The sequence below is a fragment of the Schistocerca piceifrons genome, chromosome 7 (assembly GCF_021461385.2).
Source record: "Schistocerca piceifrons isolate TAMUIC-IGC-003096 chromosome 7, iqSchPice1.1, whole genome shotgun sequence".
Lineage (NCBI taxonomy): Eukaryota > Metazoa > Arthropoda > Insecta > Orthoptera > Acrididae > Schistocerca > Schistocerca piceifrons.
In genome coordinates, this window is record NC_060144.1 from 436,351,828 (window position 1) to 436,365,029 (window position 13,202).

The following is a 13,202-nucleotide window of genomic DNA, read 5'->3' on the forward strand; positions in this document are numbered from 1 at the left end:
AGTGAATATCTCATTCTGAAACCGACGCTTTCTGTTGAAGCTGGGTGTCGCATGGGAGATGTTATGAGCAGAATTTGCTTAGGCTGACTCCAACGACACGAAATTGCAGATATCTACCGGGACACCACAGAACATGTGCATTAGAGCCTCGCAATACGAAGCTCGTAAACGCCGAAGAGGCCACTATGAAACTGTTTATTGAATCAGCATAATAAGAAAATACCGAAAATCTGCTGATGCCACGTGGCCTCTGTCTGTATGTAGACGCAAGAGAGCGGTGAGGGGAAGGGGGGGGGGGGCAGCGTATTGCATGCGAGAGAGGCGCTAGGCCAGGAGTTTGCTTGTGTCACATCTAGAGGGCACGGGGTCGCACGGCTGCCGCGATAAGGACAGATAGCGTGTAAACATGTTTATTAAAAGCCTGCTGGGCAAATACGGGGCAGTAGGAAAGCCTCAGGCGGAAACGAACCGCACCAATTAGAAGCATCGACAACGAGAGCACTAACGGCTTCACGATACGAGTATCGCGGCGCGTGCCACATGTGACGGCTGATCTTGCAGATTCTACTGCTTCGCTCACGGTTAGCTCCAATACAGAGTAGTTTCGAGGTTTGTGAGAGCTGTCTGTCTCCAGGGCCGTACTGCATACAGTACCACTAACAATTCGTTGCAAACGTTAACGTTGCCCCGCCAAGAGTCAATAATCACTCTCTGGAGGCTAAGGCAAACAGGTGCTTCTACTTTTGCGAGAATCTGGTCTCAGCTCTTTGCGCGAACACGCCGACTTCCTACTACAGGTGATTTGGAAACTTCTGGTAAGGCCTTATGGGTCCAAACTGCTGCGGTCATCGGTCCCTAAGCTTACACACTACTTAATGTAACTTAGACTAAATTAAGCTAAGACACACACACACACACACACACACACACACACACTCGAGGGAGGACTCTAACCTCAGACGGAGGGAGCCACGCGGACCGTGACAAGACGCCCCAGACAGCGCGGCTACCGGTGATTTGGAAGTAAATATTAAAACAGATTTTGTTTATGTATGTCATAGCTACCAGATTACTCTCATCACATTTGAACTCAAACAATGCATACAGTTAGGGCGTATTTTTCCGACTTGACAGCAACTGTTACTCGAATCCCTCATGTGGCAGTATTAGAGTCACTGTTTCTTTTATGTAAATGATACTCCCATTAAAATCCGTCAAGCAGAATTAGTTCTTTCTGCCAATGATGAGTATCGCAATTCATAATTGTAGACATGGAGCATGGAAGAAAGTTTCAAATGTTTTTACAATGATTGACTGGTTTTCTGCAACCGAAGATAAACATGAGATGGTCCATGTACATCACTTTTAAAGAAAATAATCTTATGAGTGAAAACCTCACGAAATAATTAACGTCCTCACTCGCTCGGTCAGTTAAATTCTTCCGCCTCATAGGCTCCATTTTCTAGCAATATCTTAAGCAATCAGAAACCGAGTAAACAGATTTCTACATGCGTTGCTTTACTCGCTTATCACTTACATAAGCAGCGGCATATTTTCGGTGATTGAATTCCTACTTTCTTGAACTATTTACTGCTGAGCTAGCACTACCCTATCCCTCCTAACAAGACAAGCAAAAGCAACAGGTACAGATACTCGAGTAGTAACAATGAAATTCCACTGAGGCTTCCGCACGCCGATTCGGCAAAAGGCAGGAACGCCTTCTTTCTACTTTTCGCGCTCGGACTGCAACGTTTTTCAAAGAGATTCACACTAATTCACAACACTGTGTATCCTACAGGTTCAGAGGCGAATCCAGGGTTCGGTTCGGAGGGGAGTGTCGCGGTTTCTGTGTGTCATCCCCTCATCCCCTTTCCCTTGCGCCCCCCCCCTTTCCCCCAAGATGTGTCTGGTCAATCGCATCACATCCCAGCAAGAGCAGAGACCCCAAGTCAAAAATGCGATACTTCAGAAATCTGGATTTAAAGAATTAATTCTATAAAACCTGTCTAAGTAGTTTAAGCTTCCTTTAAATTTCAAGTGAGTTTAGTTGGCAGTAAATTTCATTATATTTTTCGTGCATGTTGGGGCACTTCAGACATTCTTCGGCGACAAAGATGCCTTTTCTCGACTTCGGTCGCTTTTATTGCCTGGGTGCGATATCTATAAGGTTTTCATTCGTTTAAGTCAGTGAATGGTACATTTCTGTAATATAACGTCCAACAAATTGCAGGTTAGAAGTTATAGTCTTAGGAAAGCATACGTCCGATCTCTTGAGAAATACACGCTTTACAGATGATTTAAGAACTGTAATAGGAACAGACTCACAGGCCATTGGTAACGTAATAATTTACATTAATATGAGATTGCAATGTGCTCTCACAATTGTTAATACTCCACTAATGTAGGCACTATGACTGAATCCCGCTCTGAAGAAACATGCAAATACGGGAATTACTGTTTCTTTCAGCAGTTTTCGCGTAACTTTTACTGTTTGTCCTTTTAGTGGACGTCTCTCTCTCCTCCTTCCCTTGCTCACTTCCTGTGGTTTTCGGTTCTGCCTGTGGACTCGTGAATTGTATCGAATTTGTTGTTGACAGTAGGGATGGTAACCCTGCGATTGTATCCCTTTACCTGACTAGATTGTTAGCCAGTCGGGCCACAAGCGCATTCACGTCGTCAGCAACCCTTCATGCAATCAACTGAAAAGTATACTGCTCTGAAGCTCCAGAATTCCTTGCCATTTTCTTAGCAGTCTTCATGAAACTTTATTCACCGGAAGTTAGCAGTGGGATCTGGGAATTAACTTATGTAAGACTCTTCGAAATTTTTATTCGGTTACAGTGAATTTCTTGATATCAACTGTATTAGTGATAGATCTACTATCCAATAGTGACGCAAGAAAATTAGTACTGCACCAAACCTCGAACCCAGATTTCCCGCTTATCTCAAGCGGCCGCGTTAACGTTTCCGGCTCTCCGCGCACGCTGCACGGACCGAGCCAAGCGGGAGATCCCGGTCCGGCAAAAATTTTCGTATAATTTTCTTATGCCACTATTGGATACGAGATCTATCATTAATAGTATATAGCTGATGTCAAGGAATCCTTGTGGGTCTTTAAGATGGTAACCATAGACCAAGATTAATGACCTGGAGTGAATCTAAAAAGTCGTTCCTGGATCACTGACTTGCTGCGACTAAGTCGTAACTTTGAACGAAAAATTAATCACTTGGGAGCGACGGCTACGCACCCTGACGACCGCCGGCCTTCCTGGACTTGCGTAACAAGGCACTAGCCGGATAGGCCTGACAGCGAGTACGGTGCACGGACGCAGGGTCGGGCTCTGGGGCTTATTAGCCTATCACCGCCTCCCATCCATGCCACTCACAAATATAAACTGCCGTTACGCCGACTTTTAAAATGGTAGGCGTATCAGACAGTAATATTAGTATGTATAAAATACTTTATATAATATCCATCTTTTTGATTTGCAGCTCCTTGTATTAGCCGTGTTTGCAGTTAAAATTTTTGGATGCGAGGTCAGCCAGTTATGTAAAACACCGTGTTTCTCAGTATCCAAACATGTTTCGGCACCACTGTGCCATCATCAGTGGGTTTTCGTTTTTATTTATTCTGCAATGTGAACATTTTTGTTAAATGATTATAAAATTATGTCCAGTTTTAGTTCAAAACAACCGATCATTTAAAAAAAGAAATACTTTATGTAATGTTAGTCATTTGTTTACATAAGCGAGCAGTTCCAAGAAATTAGTGATTGATAGAAATACAGCACTTTACAAACATTTGTCCGAAAATCTTAGTAGATATTTCATGCTCTTTGATGTAATAAATGTAACAGCAAGAATGTAAGAAGTTTAATACTGACTTAACTTGCAAAACTTAAAATCGTTGTGTGCGGTCACTATTGTCAAGGGTTTCACTAGCGGTACAGCTTTTCCACAGTGTCTCCGCGATTTTGCTGGTACTGTCAGAATCGGAGAAAAGCGGCACTAGTTTAAATACATTCACTGCTCTCTGAGCACTGCCAACGCTCAGCTCTGCCCAGATAAAGTATTACTGTACACACAGTCAAGGCTAACGATGCCAGCACTGCGACAAGCAGACTGCCTCCCCCTACCCACTTCTCTCCCCTCGGCAGCCCTAACGCGGGGTTAAGGAACCACTCCTGCCATTCCGACGGCGACTGAGTGGGCCGTTAACTTATAGCCGAGAAGTTGTACAACTGTTAACCCAAGTCTTTGAATTACGACTATGAGTGCGTGTGAAATCGTGACTTACGTTTCTTTCAGTCGCTTTCGCCGTATTTTAGGAAGTCACTTTTTTTCCTCTCCTTTATGAATGTGCTCGCTCTCCCTGTCTTGCCTTACTCAACAGTCATGATTTGCTGGTTCTGCCCATGCGTTCACGAACCACATCGGATTTATTGTTGACGACAGGTACGTACGTTCTGTTGTGACACTGCATCTCATGCGCGCCTCACCACGTGTTCAAGCGTGAGCGCTCGCGTGAAGTCAGAAACAACAAATAAAAAGTCGGTTTTAGTTAATGTCTTATTATTCCTTCGAAATACTGATCCCCTCGTTACAAGTACGACTCTGTCATGTTTCATGTCTTAAAAATATCTTATTTCCGAGTTTGCATGACTTCTCATGCATATTACCGAGCGAGGTGGCGCAGTGGTTAGCATACTGGACTCGCATTCCGGAGGACGACGGTTCAATCCCGCGTCCGGCCATCCTGATTTAGGTTTTCCGTGATTTCCTTAAATCGCTCCAGACAAATGCCGGGATGGTTCCTTCGAAAGGCCACGGCCGACTTCCTTTCCCATCCTTCCCTAATCCGATGACACCGATGACCTCGCTGTTTGGTCTCTTCCCCCAAACAACCCAACCCCATATTTCCCCCTCAAGGAAAAATCTGAATAAGAGTCACGGCAGATTCTTTACATACTGCAGAGCAGCATCCCAAAATCTATGATACGATGATCATGAGAGAACCTGGCAATTTCTCCAAAATGGAGACAACCGTTAGAATCCGCTGAAATTTTCAATGTCTCTTTCTTCTCCAAATGTGATTTCGTGTGGTACAAACGGCTTGATGCGAGTCTGTAACCTACCCTGGTAGTATTATTGAGGTAAAGTTTCACGTGGAATCCAAACCACGAGTCTCGAATCACAGATAGGTCGAAGTTACATCAAACGCAGACAGAAAAATTTCCGTGGCTCGACCGGGATACGATCCCGTGACGTGTCTGTATCCATGTAAGCGCTCTACCACTAGACCACCAGGCGCGACTTTCTTCAACGAGGTGCCTTGCTACAGAAAACGTCGGTTGGCCCCTAGGCAGGATGTGAAACCTCCGACAGAGGAAAACAGTATGTGCTTTTATGTCCCAACTGGTAGGACTTTGCTGCTGTCTTTCTCAGCAGTTAACATGAGAGATATCTACATTTTGACGCCGGAGGCTTACTGAGGACGTCATAAAACTCCTGAACACGGACACCTCAGCACCTATCTCCCTGTTCGGACATCAGCGGTTGCAGTTAGACGGTGCGTTCGGAAGAGGCCAACAACTATCACATTCAGAACCGGGTACTTTCCGCCTAGAGCCTGATTAAGTTTTGCTATTCATTACCTCGGACAGAGAGGCATAATGGTTCCTTTTTTAAAGAACTGTTTAATGCAGCGGGAGCAACTGTTTCGGCAGGAGGGTTGTAGCAGCCTGCTAGATGCTGCAAACAATTTTCGACATGCTCGTGTGATAAGAAGACATCTGAAACATCGCCTATGTCACTTCCATCGAACTCTTATGAGCGTAAACACCTTTCTCATCTCTGACTAACCAAAAAACCATCATGAAACCACCACAGACTGCTGTAATTTGTATTATTTTACAGATCGGTTAATCTACCATCTTTAAGCCACGGTTACTATTACATTAGGTTATAGGTGGTTTCGTTTTGTCAGTCGCACCATCTGTAGTTTATACGTTCATCCATTCATTCTCTTATCCTGTTGCTTTTAAAGTGCTCATACTGATCGTCCATTGCACCGTTTCAGTTTAGTTTTAGTTATGTCATGTTCCGTAGATCATTTTCCCGATTATTTTATCGATATGATGTGGAAAAAGTCAATATATATATATATATATATATATATATATATATATATATATATATGAATAGTGCTAATATTACTGGAATGTTTAGTTCTACATATGCAACTACATTTAGAGGTACACCAATTCTGAAACAGGCACTCGTCCATGGAGTAGAAGGAGTTGTCCAAAGATATGATTTTAAGTAGATTTAAAACTTGATATGCTACCTGCCAGACACTTCATATTGTTGGGCAAATGATCAAAGATTTTTGTTGCTGAATAATGTACTCCTTTTTGAGCAACTGACAGCTTCAATAACGGATTGGAAAGGTCATTTTTCCCTCTAGAGTTGCACGTATGAACATCACTGTTCTTCGCGAATTGAGATGGATTATTTATAAGGAATTTCATTAGCGAATATATGTACTCTGATGGTGCAGTTAAAATACCTAGCTCCTTGAAAGGATGCCTACATGACGTCCTTGGGTGAACACCACTAATTATTCTCACTGCTCACTTTTGTCCAATCAGTACTGTGTATCTAAGTGGTGAGTTACCCCAGAAAACTATTCCATAAGACATTATTGAGTTTCGCACACTGTCTCGCCAAAATTGTGCACTTGGTGATTAATAGAAAAATGCGACTGATAATAAGATGTACAATGTGCGAAGCAACCTGCCTTTTACCTGATTTAGTGGTACCTGTGACGAAGACAGTCGCTTGACCAAAAATGGTTTCAGTAAACACACATTTCAGCAGCTTTTCGTAGTTTCGTGATGCCGTTCTTTAAATACACTATTTATAGAGGATCTCTGGAGATACTGTCGGGGAATTTTTCACATATGAAACGAAGTACGGTTTAAATTCAGCTTACAGAGTAACGGCACGTTTTCAGGCATTCTGTAACCGCCACCTTTTAGTTAGGACGTCGCGACCCGTTCTATAATCACTACCTGTCTAGGAAAGTGAAGTCGTATGCCACGGTTGGCTCGGTGACTCAGAGGAGCAGGTTAAACCACCAAACTGGAAAGATTTTTTCCTATCCTTCGCGCACAATGGCCCCTTTTCTTCGGTAAGTGTGAGAATCGTGTTACGTGTACCTGGCATGTGTCGGTTACTGCAATGGGTGACTGTATGTCGTGTGGTGCCATGTTTGCGTTGAATGATGAACAAGGGAGAGGGAGAAACGCGCTGCTGGCACGTTGCCTACCTAGCTGACCCTAGCTGACTGGCATTCAGGTGGTGGGGGGGGGGGGGGGGTGAGTCGCCAAACGTTACGTCCCCCCTATGCGGACTGATCAACATCAACAGTGGCACACGGCGCTCACTGCACGAGACCTGCTTATTAATTTATTAACCTCCTAAATGTCTGGGTTTTATTGCAGTTGCATAAAGAGAACTCTTAGCTGCACCAGTAGTTTTGTGGAGACTATTTTTGCTAATGAAGATTCTATTACTAACACACTCGTATGAATATTAGACTGATAACTTTTTCTTTTGCGTGGTGTAACTCTTGTCCGTTTCTTAATCAGTTTAGAACGCCCTTCAATTAGGGGTGAATTCGACTGCGTTAAGGGGTCAGAGACCAGAACTTTTAACTAATTTTGCTACAGGCAGAGCACAAACGTGTCGACACTTCCCTCTCCATTCCGCACTGAAACTGCTCTCTGGCTTTTTGGTTTCATGGCTAATGCTGGTTGGAATGTTCTCTGCAGCCCATCTGGACGTAAGCCCGTCCATGTTGGCGAGAAGCCGAAAGGTATATTGTGTCATGCTTGGCTCCTTATGTTTTGTAATTACTTGCCATTTCCGAGGCTTGTGGTTTTCACGCTATTTTGCTATTTGCAATTTAGCAGAGAGATGTGGAAATTTATGCAGGCTATTTAAAAATCACAATGCTTAATTTCAAATGGCTCTGAGCACTATGGGACTTAACATCTGTGGTCATCAGTCCCCTGGAACTTAGAACTACTTCAGCCTAACTAACCTAAGGACATCACACACATTCATACCCGAGGCAGGATTCGAACCTGCGACCGTAGCGGTCACGCGGTTCCAGATTGAAGCGCCTAGAACCGCACGGCCACACCGACCGGCTGCTTAATTTCAGTCCGTATTCCCGTATGTAGGCGAAATTAGTTCATTGCAGCCGCGCCTGATTAGCCGAGCGGTCTGAGGCGCTGCAGTCGTGGACTGTGCGGCTGGTCCCGGCGGAGGTTCGAGTCCTCCCTCGGGCTTGAGTGTGTGTGTGTTTGTCCTTAGGATAATTTAGGTTAAGTCGTGTGTAAGCTTAGGGACTCATGACCTTAGCAGTTAAGTCCCGTAAGATTTCACACACATCATACACGGTTCATTACAGCGTGCTTGGTTCTAGACTTATTACTGTCAAAACAGGGACATGCACCGCAACGTTTTTCTTTCTTTACACAAGACGTTCAAAATGTAATGTCCATCCCCTCCTCCTCCTCCTCGAATACAACCTTCACACCGGTGCGTCATGGCCCTGCCAATATGATCCAAAATTCCAAAAAATATTGCGTATTTTCTCAAAACTTAACACAATTCAACTCTGAAGGGATTCTATGTTGGCACCGAAGTCTAATACACCAAGGATTTGAAATGCCCTGAAAAGTAGTAATCGATATGGTTCATATCAGGTGATCGTGTAGACCAGACAACTGAGCGACCTCTACCTATCCCTGAAACAAGGGACCTTCGGTACAAGTGCCGGCGAGTTTGGGACTGCACTGTGCATTCACGCAAGAAGTGAGCGTGTTGGCGAACTATCAGCTGAATGTCTTCGCAACTTGTGGGCCGATTCTAATCGTTATTTTATTCGTCTCCGGTGCCCGACATGGATTCGCTTCGAAATCGAAATGTGGCAGGTTGTGAGTAAGCAAATGCAGATCAGTAGTGGAGTTTCAGATCGTGTGCACAGCTCCACGAGACGCCGATGGGAGGCGTGTATTGAAGCATGAAATGGACATTTTGATCGTCATTTGTGAAGGGGTGAAAAACATTCCTCGAACATCATTGTTTTGAAGACAAACTTACAAACCTAGCAAATCCTGTCATCTGTTGTAACGAACTTGTTTTGCTACCTACATTCGGCCAATACACAACTGAAATAATGCACTCAGTTTTTTAAACCCCTGTACAAGTGCATATGAATACTTGCTAATAAAACCAGTAAAAGTCCCATTCTTTTAACAATTGGACTCCCATGTATAAAACGGGGTCAAACGTCTGATTACTACGCAAATGAATTAGTGTCTTCATTATTTTATTTTAAATGTGTAAACGAAGGAAAATTAACTATTTGAAATTGTGTGTAAATTTTGTTGCAAGTCGATAAGTGCTCTCACACCCACCTATTGGACGAAGGAAGTCCAGGTCTTGGGGGTATTTTTGTTCTGTCGTTGCAACTAAAAAAATGGCGCGTTTTTTTCCACCAGACGCGTTTCACTGTATTGAGCTAAAGCATCTTCATTGGTCTGTAATTAAGTTACTAACATTTTGATTTGCTTTAAGATCGAAAAACAGTTCGTTAACGATATGTTGCTTTGTACTAACGGTGATTTCCGCTCGATTTCTCGCTTATATCGGGAAATGCCGCCTGCTAGCACATCGCTGATGTTCCTTCTTTAGACATTAGTAGTTTTTGGTCTAATTTTTACTTGTTCTGCAGCAGTAGGCATTTCTTTTCCGATGTAAGCGAGAAACCAAGCGAAAATCACCGTAAGTAAAAAGCAACATAATGTTAACGAACTGTTTTTCGATCTTAAAGCAACTCAAAATGTAAATAACAATTACAGACCACTGATGACGTTTTACCTCAATAAAGCGAAACGAGTCTGGTGATAAAAAAAATCCCGCGCATTTTTGTAGTTGAAAGGACAGAACAAAAATACCCGCAAGAATTGTAGAGCAACTACGGACAACATGGCCACATAAATGAATTTGAAGTCCAGATATTGTAAGTAGGCTGTTTAGGTTTATATGTTGGTAACGCCACGTAGCGCTCCGTATGAAAATCACTGTGGCTGGATGGCATTGTTGGAATATTTGTTGTTGTTGTGTTGGGCAGTTGGATGTGAACAGCGCGTAGCATTGGGCAGTTGGAGGTGAGCCGCCAGCAGTGGTGGTTCTGGGGAGAGAGATGGCAGATTTTTGAGAGCGGACGATCTGGACGTGTGTCAGTCAGAAAAAGGACATTTGTAAGACTGGATGTCATGAACTGAGATATATATTATGACTTTTGAACACTATTAAGGTAAATACATTGTTTGTTCTCCATCAATATCTTTCATTTGCTAACTATGCTTATCAGTAGTTAGTGCCTTCAGTAGTAAAAATCTTTAATTAGCTGGCAGTATTGGCACTCGCTGTATTGCAGTAGTTCGAGTAACGAAGATTTTTGTGAGGTAAGTGATTCATGAAAGGTATAGGTTATTGTAAGCCAGAGCTATTCTTCTGTAGGGATTATTGAAAGTCAGATTGCGCTGCGCTAAAAAATATAGTGTGTGTCAGTTTACTGTTGATCAGAATAAGTAAAGAGAGTAATGTCGAAGGCACGTTCAGTTATGCTCAGCTGTTTGAAAATCAAATAATGTAAGAGTTTTTCCAGCACTGTCATTCTTTACAAAAATGGTTCAAATGGCTATGAGCACTATGGGACTTAACATCTGAGGTCATCAGTCCCCTAGACTTAGAACTACTTCAATTTAACTAACCTAAGGACATCACACACATCCATGTCCGAGGCAGGATTCGAACCTGCGACCGTAGCAGCAGCGCGGTTCCAGACTGTAGCGCCTAGAACCGCTCGGCCACCAGGGCTGTCCATTCTTTACATGCAAAGGGAAGTTTCATTTCAATATCTACGCACTACCAGTTACACCGCGTGAAAAAGATTTTACTTACCTTATTGTGTTGAACTTCTAATGTATGATTATACCTCTTAATGAATGCATTACGACAGCATTTTGCATTAGGTCAATTATTACGCGGAATATGGAAAAATTGAATTTATGTTGTCCCAGAAACTGTTAGATATGCAACCTGCAACTGGTACTGCCTTCGGGATAGCGGTTTAGCGAAGTGGATGATTTCAGGGTCATGATTACCTCCCCCCGCCCCTTCTCTCTCACCTTGGCTCTGTGCCACAGTGCTCAGTGCTCATACTGTACTATATAGTCTAGTGAAGAGGGGGTCGGCCTGCGGGCGTGCAGCCAGACGTCGCGAGAAGCGACGAGCGAGCAGCCAGTGGGTTGGGAGGGGGGGGAGGGAGGGAGGGAGGGAGTGGGAGAGGCGCCGCCGTCTATCGGCCGGCCTTGACCGGCGCTGGGGGTACAGGCCACAGCTGGGGACGGCCTGGTGAGCCGGCGACTGCCCACATGCGCTGCGCGGGGGCGGGGGTCAGCGTACTGCCGCGGGACTGGTCCAAGTGGACAGGTGCGGCCGAGTGAGAGGTGGTGGTGGTGGTGGTGGTGGTGGGTTATTACAGCCGGGTTCGGCAGAGGTCGCGCAAAACAAGGTAGCATCTGTTGCCAAGTAATCAAGAATAATGCATATTAAGAACCTTTCGATGCCGGTTGGTATCGATCACTTCATTTATAAAAGTAGATTATACCTTGTTCTAAATGTATTTCTACATAAACTATATTCTATGTGAACAACAGCTCTGATGAAACTTCCTGGCAGATTAAAACTGTGTGCCGGACCGAGACTCGAACTCGGGACCTTTGCCTTTCACGGGCAAGTGCTCTACCAACTGAGCTACCCAAGCACGATTCACGCCCCGTCCTCACAGCTTTACCTCTGCCAGTACCTCGTCTCCTACCTTCCAAACTTTACAGGAGCTCTCCTGCGAGCCATGCAGGACTAGCACTCGTGAAAGGAAGGATATTTGCGGAGACATGGCTTAGCCACAGCCTGGGGGATGTTTCCAGAATGATACTTTCACCCTGCAGCGGAGTGGGAAGGTAGGACACGAGGTACTGGCAGAAGTAAAGCTGCGAGAAGGGGCCTGAGTCATGCTTGGATAACTCAGGTGATAGAGCACTTGCCCGCGAAAGGCAAAGGTCCCGAGTTAGAGTCTCGGTCCGTCACACAGTTTTAATCTGCCACGAAGTTCCATATCAGCACACACGGCGCTGCAGGGTGAAAATCTCATTCTGGAAACAGCTTTGATGTTTGTGAACTGAAGAATTTTGAAGTTAAACAAATACTCTAAGACAAAAAACGAACTAGGAAGGAATCATCCGAACGGGACGGTATTTGGTAGATTTGATGTGCATGTACAGGAAAAATATGATCACACTAGAAAAACTGGATGATTTATTGAAGAGGAAACGTTTCACAATTTTTGCAAGTCAATAACGTAAGTCCGAACCTTATACAAGACATTCGGCTTGGCGTTGATTGCTAGAGTTGGGGATTATCGTGAAACATTGTCCAATCGGCGCGTTCCATTGTCAAAACCCAGAACTGGTTGTAGGGCCCTGCCCGTAATGCTCCAAACGTTCTCAGTTCGGGAGAGATCTGGCGACCTTGCTGGCCAGTATGGGGTTTGCCGAACACGTCGTGGGATACCAACCTGACAGTTGTCCGCCACATGGTACGACAAACAGGAATGCTGATCCAGGGTGCCATTTCATAGCATAACCCCTTTTGTTGACATCTGCGGCACCCTTACAGCACAGCGGTTCGTCGACGACATTCTACGCCCCTTTTTGCTGTCCATCGCAAGCCATCTCGGGCCAGCATTTCAGTAAGCTTCTACTGCTTGTCTTCGAGCTTGCCAAATCCTACCTTGGCCAGTAATGTCGCCGAATCTCTCCCCAGTTCAGAACGTTTGGAGCACTATGGTCGGGGCCTACCAACTAGTTCGGGATTCTGAAAATCAAGCGCGGAAAGTGAACAGAATTCGGTACTTACCTCTCAGGAGGGCTTCCGGCTACTATCACTCAATGACAAGCTGAATAACTGCTTGCATAAGCAGTAGAGGTGGGCATCGCGTTATTAACTTGCAAAGCTAGCTCTCTCTCTCTCTCTCTCTCTCTCTCTCTCTCTCTCTCTCT

The 13,202-nt window shown here is 44.5% G+C and overlaps 1 non-coding gene across 1 annotated transcript; it reads right to left on the minus strand.

Moving 5' to 3' along the window:
- Positions 1–11,834: 11,834 nt before the first annotated feature.
- Trnas-uga lies at positions 11,835–11,909 on the minus strand. Its single transcript has one exon. It is a non-coding gene; the product is annotated as a tRNA-Ser (tRNA).
- Positions 11,910–13,202: the final 1,293 nt, after the last annotated feature.